This window comes from Juglans microcarpa x Juglans regia, chromosome 8D, assembly GCF_004785595.1.
Source record: "Juglans microcarpa x Juglans regia isolate MS1-56 chromosome 8D, Jm3101_v1.0, whole genome shotgun sequence".
Taxonomy (NCBI): domain Eukaryota; kingdom Viridiplantae; phylum Streptophyta; class Magnoliopsida; order Fagales; family Juglandaceae; genus Juglans; species Juglans microcarpa x Juglans regia.
In genome coordinates this window covers 22,284,611-22,292,583 of record NC_054608.1, presented here as the reverse complement: position 1 = coordinate 22,292,583, position 7,973 = coordinate 22,284,611, and the positions used below count along the sequence as shown (strand labels likewise).

At 38.3% G+C, this 7,973-nt stretch overlaps 1 long non-coding RNA gene across 1 annotated transcript; it reads left to right on the top strand.

The window, feature by feature from the left end:
- Positions 1-695: 695 nt before the first annotated feature.
- LOC121243624 lies at positions 696-1,559 on the top strand. The gene is made up of 2 exons (XR_005936203.1): positions 696-1,076; positions 1,166-1,559. It is a non-coding gene; the product is annotated as an uncharacterized LOC121243624 (long non-coding RNA).
- Positions 1,560-7,973: the final 6,414 nt, after the last annotated feature.

Sequence of the window (7,973 nt, the reverse complement as noted above, 5' to 3'; positions counted from 1 at the left end):
ATCACAAATATGGGTGTTTGTGACTGTGGGCAGCAACTATATGTGAATGTTGTACTGTGGCAGTGATGGAAATTTTATATTTGGATGTTATATATTTTTGTCTTTTATGAGATTGTTTTATTTTCTTTCTATCTTTTAGCAGGCAGTGATGTTATATATTTTTTGTCTTATATAGCAGGCAGATTATTATAGATTATACAATATATATGTATCTTGTTATTAGATGCTTTCGAAGTGATTCCTGTAGTCTGTAGCAATCCAATATTATTGTTATTGGATTGTATATGATTGTTACAGTTTATACAATATATAACGAAGACCATATATGATTGTTATATTATAAATTATTGGATTGTGAAAATCAAAATGAATATGATTGTTGGAGGTTATTGGAGATTTTTTAAAAAAAAATCAAAAAGTAATAAAAAAATAAAAATTAATTCAAGAAATATAAAAGTAAAAAATAATAATAATTTATTATTATAGAGAGTATGATGGCTAATCCAAAGTAGACTTCAAGTTTTAAGTGATTAGCTAAAAGTGAAAAAGCTATATATTAGTCAAAATTTGAAGAATGGGAAGACCAATCCGACGCCAATGCTCTAATGCTTACATCTAACCCCCATTTTGGCTTTGACTCTGACTTATGCTTTGAGCTGGTTCATTGTGCTTCTTATTTTGTTTTGCAATTTCATTATGGGGTCTTCTTATAGCGTACTTGTGGTCTCTCCCTGATCCCTCCTAGCTCCCCACTTTCTTTCGCAATCTCTTCTCCATTTGGCTTTGTTCTAGAATTTTATGGTATCCTCATCTGTTTCAACAAAAGTTGGGTTTCTATGTTCTTTATATTCATTATTCTAGTCTTAGCTTCTAGCATTTTTGCAGATGAATTCTCATATTACAAGTTGGCACAACGATGGCCAAATTGTCTTTGAAATCTGGGTGTTCCTTGTTCAAAGAAACGTGAGGAGATTAAAACGAGCTATCAAAGATTTTTAATACACGTACTGTTGCATTTCTGGGCAAATAATTCCAAGGTAGATCCTTGTCCGAGAACTGAATTGACAAGTTGCCTGGTAATTAGACTACATTACACTAATGTTTGCTCCAAAATCCTTTCACTCGGTTTAAATTTGATATGTATATTTCTTGGCATGACTTGTAGGTGAAAGGATCTACCACAAAATTATTTGCCCAGAAAGGCCATAGTCTGTGTATTAAAAATCTCTGATACCTCGTTTTAATCTCCTTAGGTTTCTTTGAACAAGGAACACCCAAATTGCATAGAGAATTTGGTCATTTGAGTGTCATTCTTGGAAAATACAGCCAAAGAAACCTTGCAAAAAGAGTGGATAATCCAACTTTGCGCAAATATAGACCAACTGAAACAACAGCGCAAAAAAAAAAATCAATTATTATCCTCTCAATTGATTCTGCAAAAAAATATGAAACATGCTGATCAACCTATAATATGATATGATTTTGTAAAGTTAACTTCATTTTCGAAACTCCTATCAAACTACATTTTGTAAACTTGTATCAAATTTCTTTACGATGTATATTACTATGATTGATGGATATATTACTTTATTCTCAAATGTTTTGTTGATATATTAGTATGTATATTATTAGATTGGATGAATATAATAATATGATATGATTGGTGTGTTCATTAATTTATTTTTCCATCTATATATATTTCATATATATATATAATTAACATATGAAAAATTATTTACATCAGCCTACTGTTGGCTGTAGCCGCAACACACCTAATGTGTTGAGTAAAAAAAAAAAAACACCATGTAAGGTGTGCCGATAGTGCGGCTGACGTATAGCCGGGCTCATTTTCGTTAGGGGCTAGATATAATGAGGACTTGTGAAGTACGACTGGAGTTATCATTTGACGCATCTAGTCTCCGAGTTTAAAAAAGAAAAAGGAACAAAGAAAAGAGTCTTGAGTCAATGATGTAAATGACCCACATGTGCACCGAACCAGCACATGGGGTGGAGTACTCTTGCTTTTTTGCTGGAATGCTTTCGGTGCCATGTGCACCGAAAGTTATTCCATTTGTTGCCGCATCACCCCACTTCCTCCATACAGTTGTACAAACCTCTCCTAGAAATAGGAGAGGCCTTCTGAAGTGAAACACAGTAGAGCAACAACAAAGTAGTCTTCTCTGTGTGCGTGAGGAAATAGAGAGAAGAGCCATTTGAGAGATAGAGAGGTTGTTTGTTGAGTGTTTGTAATTTTATACAAACATATTGAAATCAGTTGTTTTCGCTTCAGTAGACGTAGGCAAATTGCCGAACCACTTAAATATTGTCTCACCTTACTCAAAAGCAGTATCTATGAGAGTTCTACGATGCTTGAACATGGACTCGAAGACAAAGCCGGTAAGTACTTCAATGGCCCCATATTTCAAGCTCAATGCATTGCAGTCTCCTAAGAGTGATGAAGAAAGGGATTATATGAAAAATGCCCCTTATGCAGGTGTGGTTGGAAGCTTAATGTGCTTTACTATTTTTAATATTATATTAATTAGAAATCTATCATATAATACAAAATTTAGACATAGATTGTAGTAGCTACTATTTTTCATGTGCTTTACTTTTAGACGATGGTTACTCCAGTACTTCACATTTTAGTGACTTGTTTTGTAGCTCTTAATATAGATTTTCTTGTACTGTTTTGATAGTTTTAGTTTGTTTCGGAATTGATTTGGGATAGTGTGGTTTGCAAACCTTAGATGTTTTGAGATCATCTGCAAGTCGTACAATTATTGCCTGCCAACCAATTATATTGGGATAGTCTTCCAATAAATCCAATGCTTCCTTTGTTATGGGATTTGTGACCAAAAAACAAAAGGAATGCACCAGTATAAGTGGTGCTGATATTGAAATCCATGCATTTTCAATGTATTCTTGAAGGCTTGGTGTATTTCTGCAGTAATACCATTTTGCCTCCAACATATAAGATCAACATAAATCTGCCCACTAAAATATTTATTGTGGATCAATGAAGCAGAAGAGTTATAATATACAACAAATGCTAGAGTATATAATGCTGAATATATATAGAACTGAAGCTCATACCCCCTTTTTAAGGTACTGAATGGTGTTGAGTCATTTTTCCTTGAGAGTGTTAAAAGCCATTTCATTAATCGAGTTGTAAAGGGTAAGGAAATATAATTGCATATAGTAAGGAAGTTGTTCCATTGCATTGATATCCCACCTACATCACAAAGGGTACATAAGTATTTGCGTTAACGATAAGCTATTGATGAAGCAATATTAGAGATATACTACTGCATTAGTACAAACTTCTCAACTATATTAGTGAAGACCTCAAGTTCATGCAAAATATCATATATGTCATCTATTGTTATTATCAGTGCATGGATCCTTGTGGAAATCTTCTTCAAATATCCAAATTGAGGTTGAAATGATACTCAAATTGTCCATAGGATACTCTCTATCACCTTATCCCTTGCAAGGCTCAACTCTCCAATGTGTAACGCCCTAGACATATAATAGAAAGCACACACAGAAACTCCCTTGAAAGGGGTGCCTCCAGGAAGAGATGAGAGAGTAGGGAAAGAGAAGATAGACGGGAAAAGTTAGGTTTTCATTTACTTTTTCGATAAAGCATTTCTCCAGCTACAGTACCATTATAATAGACTCTACAGCAAAGCAAAAAAGGCCTCAGCCTTGTACAAACTGGACTCCAACGTAAACAACACAAATAAAGCAAATAAAGTAAAGGATAAAGTCCAACAGCCCAGGCTACGTTGCAGGCCACAGCTCAGGTCCCTTATCAATTAACCCACTACGTAAATGGCTTGGCTCGGAGTCCATCCCATTTGGTCTTCCCACAGAAGCTTCTTAGTCAATCTAAAGTCTTCACTTCAGTTTAGTTCCCTTCTTCAAGTCAGACCCCTTCTCTCGATAGTTCCCTTTTCCGCTGCTTCACTTTCCAGCCGCCGCCTGAAGGAGCTCCAACAAAGGTTTGTTACATATCCTCCACCCTTAAAACACCTTGCGCGCAAGGTGGGCGAAGTCCTCCTTCAGCCTTGAGTACACCTCCCCAGTCGCATTCGCTTCATCCTAGCCGTGCCAATGGGTAAGCAGCTCTACTCTTGCATTATTCCCTACTTTGTTTCATGCGCTTGCTAAGGATTTCGATTGGCTCTGGGTGTATAACTCCGTTGCTGTCAATCGGTGGTAGGGTTGGAAGTGTCGTGATTTTAAATCGGATCTTCAATTTGAGCTGGGACACATGAAATGTTGGGTGGATCCAACATGATGGCGGGAGATCTAGCCTGTACACAACATTGCCTATCTTCTGCAGAATTTGAAATGGTCCAAAGAACTAAGGTGCAAGTTTGAGGCTACAATGGTGGGCTATGCTGGTTTGACGGTATGGCTGCAACTTGAGGTAAACTCATTCACCCACTTGAAATACCCACTCATTTCTTTTTAAGTCTGAATACCTCTTCATGCGATTTTGGGCTTGTTGTATGTTGTGTTTGAGAAGCTTGGTGATGTGGTCTCTGTTGCATAATGTCTAGTCTACTGAGTCCACACGAGCTATGCCAAGGATGTAATCTAGGATCCGGAGTGGTGGGTAGCCATAGAGTGCCTCAAATGGCGTTAGCTTAGTGGATAAGTGATGAGTGAAATTATACTACCACTCAGCAAGGGGAATCCATAGGGACCAGTCCCTTGGTCTGTCACCCGTAAGACATCTCAACTAATTCTCCATGGTCTCGTTGACTGCTTCTGTTTGACCATCTGTCTGAGGGTGATAGGCAGTGCTCATTGCCATTTGAACCCCCTGTAATGAAAAGAGCTCTTGGCAAAACTGATTGGTAAAAGTGATGTCCCTGTTAGAAACAATAGATATTGGTAAGCTATGCAACTTGAATATATTTTTGAGAAATAGTTCAGCCACTGTCTTTGCGGTGTAGGGATGCTTTAATGGCACAAAATGGTTGCACTTAGTCAAACAGTCGACCACAACCCATAGGCTATTATAGTTGTGGGAGTTGGAAGTCGATGAAGTCCATCGTTATGTGTTCCACGGTTGGGAGGGGATGGGTAATGGCTGCAATAAACCACTTGGCAAAGAGTTATCTGTTTTGACTCTTTGGCAAAGATCACTTGCCCTAATAAACGTTTTTAGATCCTTTTTCATCTCGGGCTAGTAGAAGTCCATCCGCATCCTGTGAATAGATTTTTCGTACCTCGATTGTTCTCCCCATGGATTGCTATGGGATAATTCCAGCTGCCTGTTTTGGAATTGCTCACTGTTGGGAATATACAACCCATTTTTATACAACAGTAGACCTTCTCTTAAGGAATAGTTGGAACTCAAACTACCCCGTGACTAATCTTCAAGGAGGGTTTTCAAGTGTGCATCCTCATTATAGGCTCGTTTCAATTCCTCCACCCACTCCACATTAGGAAAGGTAATCAACATAAGTTCAGCATCCTTTCCTGTCTCCATTCTGGACAGTGCGTCTGCTACCTTATTTTTCAACCCTTTCTTGTATTCCACCACAAAATCATAACCAAGGAGTTTGCTAATCCACCTTTGTTGCATTGGTGTCCCGATCTTTTGGTCCAACATGTGTTTAGGCTTTGCTGGTTGATTCTTACTACAAAAGTCCTCCCCAATAGATAAGGCCTCCATTTTAGGACTGCCGAGATAAGAACAAAGAGTTATTTCTCATACGTAGACACAGAGAGGGCCCTAACCTTTAAGGCTTGGCTGTATAATGCCAATGGCCTCCCTTGCTGCATTAAAATGGATCCAACTGCAGTGCTAGATGCATCACACTCAATCATAAGTGGTATAGAGAAGTTGGGTAGTGGCAATAACGGAGGTTGGGTCACCGCCTCCTTCAACTTGTGAGATGCAACCTTTGCCTCTTCACTCCAATGAAATCCATCTTTCTTGAGCATTCTTGTAGTGGGGTTGCAATCGCTTCATATCCTCTAATGAATCTCCGGTAATAACCGGTTAGTCCTCTAATCAATCTTTGGTAATAATCGGTTAGTCCCAAAAATACTCTCAATGCCTTTAATGATTCTAGGTAAAGGCCATTGAACCATGGCCTTGAGTTTCTCGAGTGTCACAACCCCGCCCTGGAAAGGGCGAGATCGCGACATACATGCCTGTTCTTTTCTTTTCCTTTCATTTTCTTTCTTTAATAACATGCGGTCGGCATGAACATGACGCACGTGTACTCTAATTTTTAATTTAATAAAGGGAACACCTAACGGACATTCTATTTGAACATTCATCCGTAAAAGACTTTCAGAGTCCATACGTTCATAAAAACATAACCCATCATCCATAAACATAACTGTTCTGGTTAGGGAAGGTCCTAAGTGTCTGCCTCTCCCTATATAATAGTACCTTGCAGCTTTTTCATCATTACCTAGACATTCAAAACAATTAAAATAAAAGTGAGCCGAATACTCATTAAGTAGTACACCATGCAGTGAACATACTAGGCATCTATTCTTCTCTTTTGAAAACATGCATACATAAACATTTTGCTAATTCTTGACCATACTTTCATGCATAACAGTTTAAGGAATAAACCATACTTCAATGCATAAACATTTAAGAAATAACTATACTTTCATGTATAACATTTTAACAAATAATCATACTTTCATGTTTCATTTTTTTTGGCTAGTACACACTATTACACCTCGTGTGTTGGGGTTAGCGGTCTTCCTTTGGACCTGGATTCCGCCCGTGGCCATAGGTTCGGAATCCCTTTTAGTCAGGGGCAGCACTGGGTGCTCTACCAATACTATTTACCCAGCATTGCAATCTACTCATTCCTTTGGTACCATTTTCATTCATATGGCTGTTACATATTTTCATACATTAAATGATTCATTCATTCAGTCATTTCTTTTATTCATTCATGTCAGTTTTTTCAGTCCATTTCATTTAATGGTTCATTCATGGAAAACGTCATTTAAAAGCATGAACTTAACATCATCTTTTCATTTAACAGTGCATCCATAAAGCGTCAATTCATAGGGACAATTTAACATCAGTTCATAGGACATCTTAAAACGTTTTCTTCGCATCACACTACAACATAATAGGCCTTTTTCCACCATTTTGTTTTCCAAGACAAACGCTGGTGGAAAATACTTGCTTGATGCCACAAAATGGGTCCGTGACATAAGAAATTGCTTTATGCATCGACATCACTACGACCCTGTCTAATTGGTTGTAATAAGTGTGTCTTTTCCCACGAAAAGAACTCGCCGGAAATGAAAATGCCCAAATATTAATGCGTGTACAAACTTTGACTGGGTCTTGGACAAAACCTTGGTGGGAATTGATTCTCTCTCATTTCAGCGGTAAAATTGCCGACCTCCCCAGACCAAAATCTACCGAATTGAAGGTGAAATCTCTCGTATTTTCTCACATTTGTTGGCCACATCCCTTAATTATTTCTTGTGGATTGGGTAAATTAGGGCTTGGGGAGAGAAATTTTACAAAGATCTCTGTAAGGAGTCCCAAGTTTTCCCAGGAATTTCGCAAATCATCCTTGTCGGCGTCCACCAGTTGCAGGGACTCCCACGACTTGCATCCACTACGTTCAACCCTAGAAACATCGGTGGAGCTTTCAACTTCATTGACGTCGTGGTTCGTATTTCCTATGGTTGGACCCCGAACTCATACGAAGACGGAACATGGCATCGCCTCACTGCGTCCCTCCATGGATTCCAACCTGAGACACTTTGCAAGGATCGAGCAAAGCGGTTCGCACGATTCTCGGTCAGAGTTGTCCACGGATTCGTCTATGGCGTCACCACTCTCGCAGGTCCTCTCTCTCGCACTCTGAATAGTTTATATAAGGGTTAGTTCTCTGTTTTGTGTTTCAATAATCTTCATATATGGTTTTAGTTGCTTTTAATTTGGAATTACAAATTAA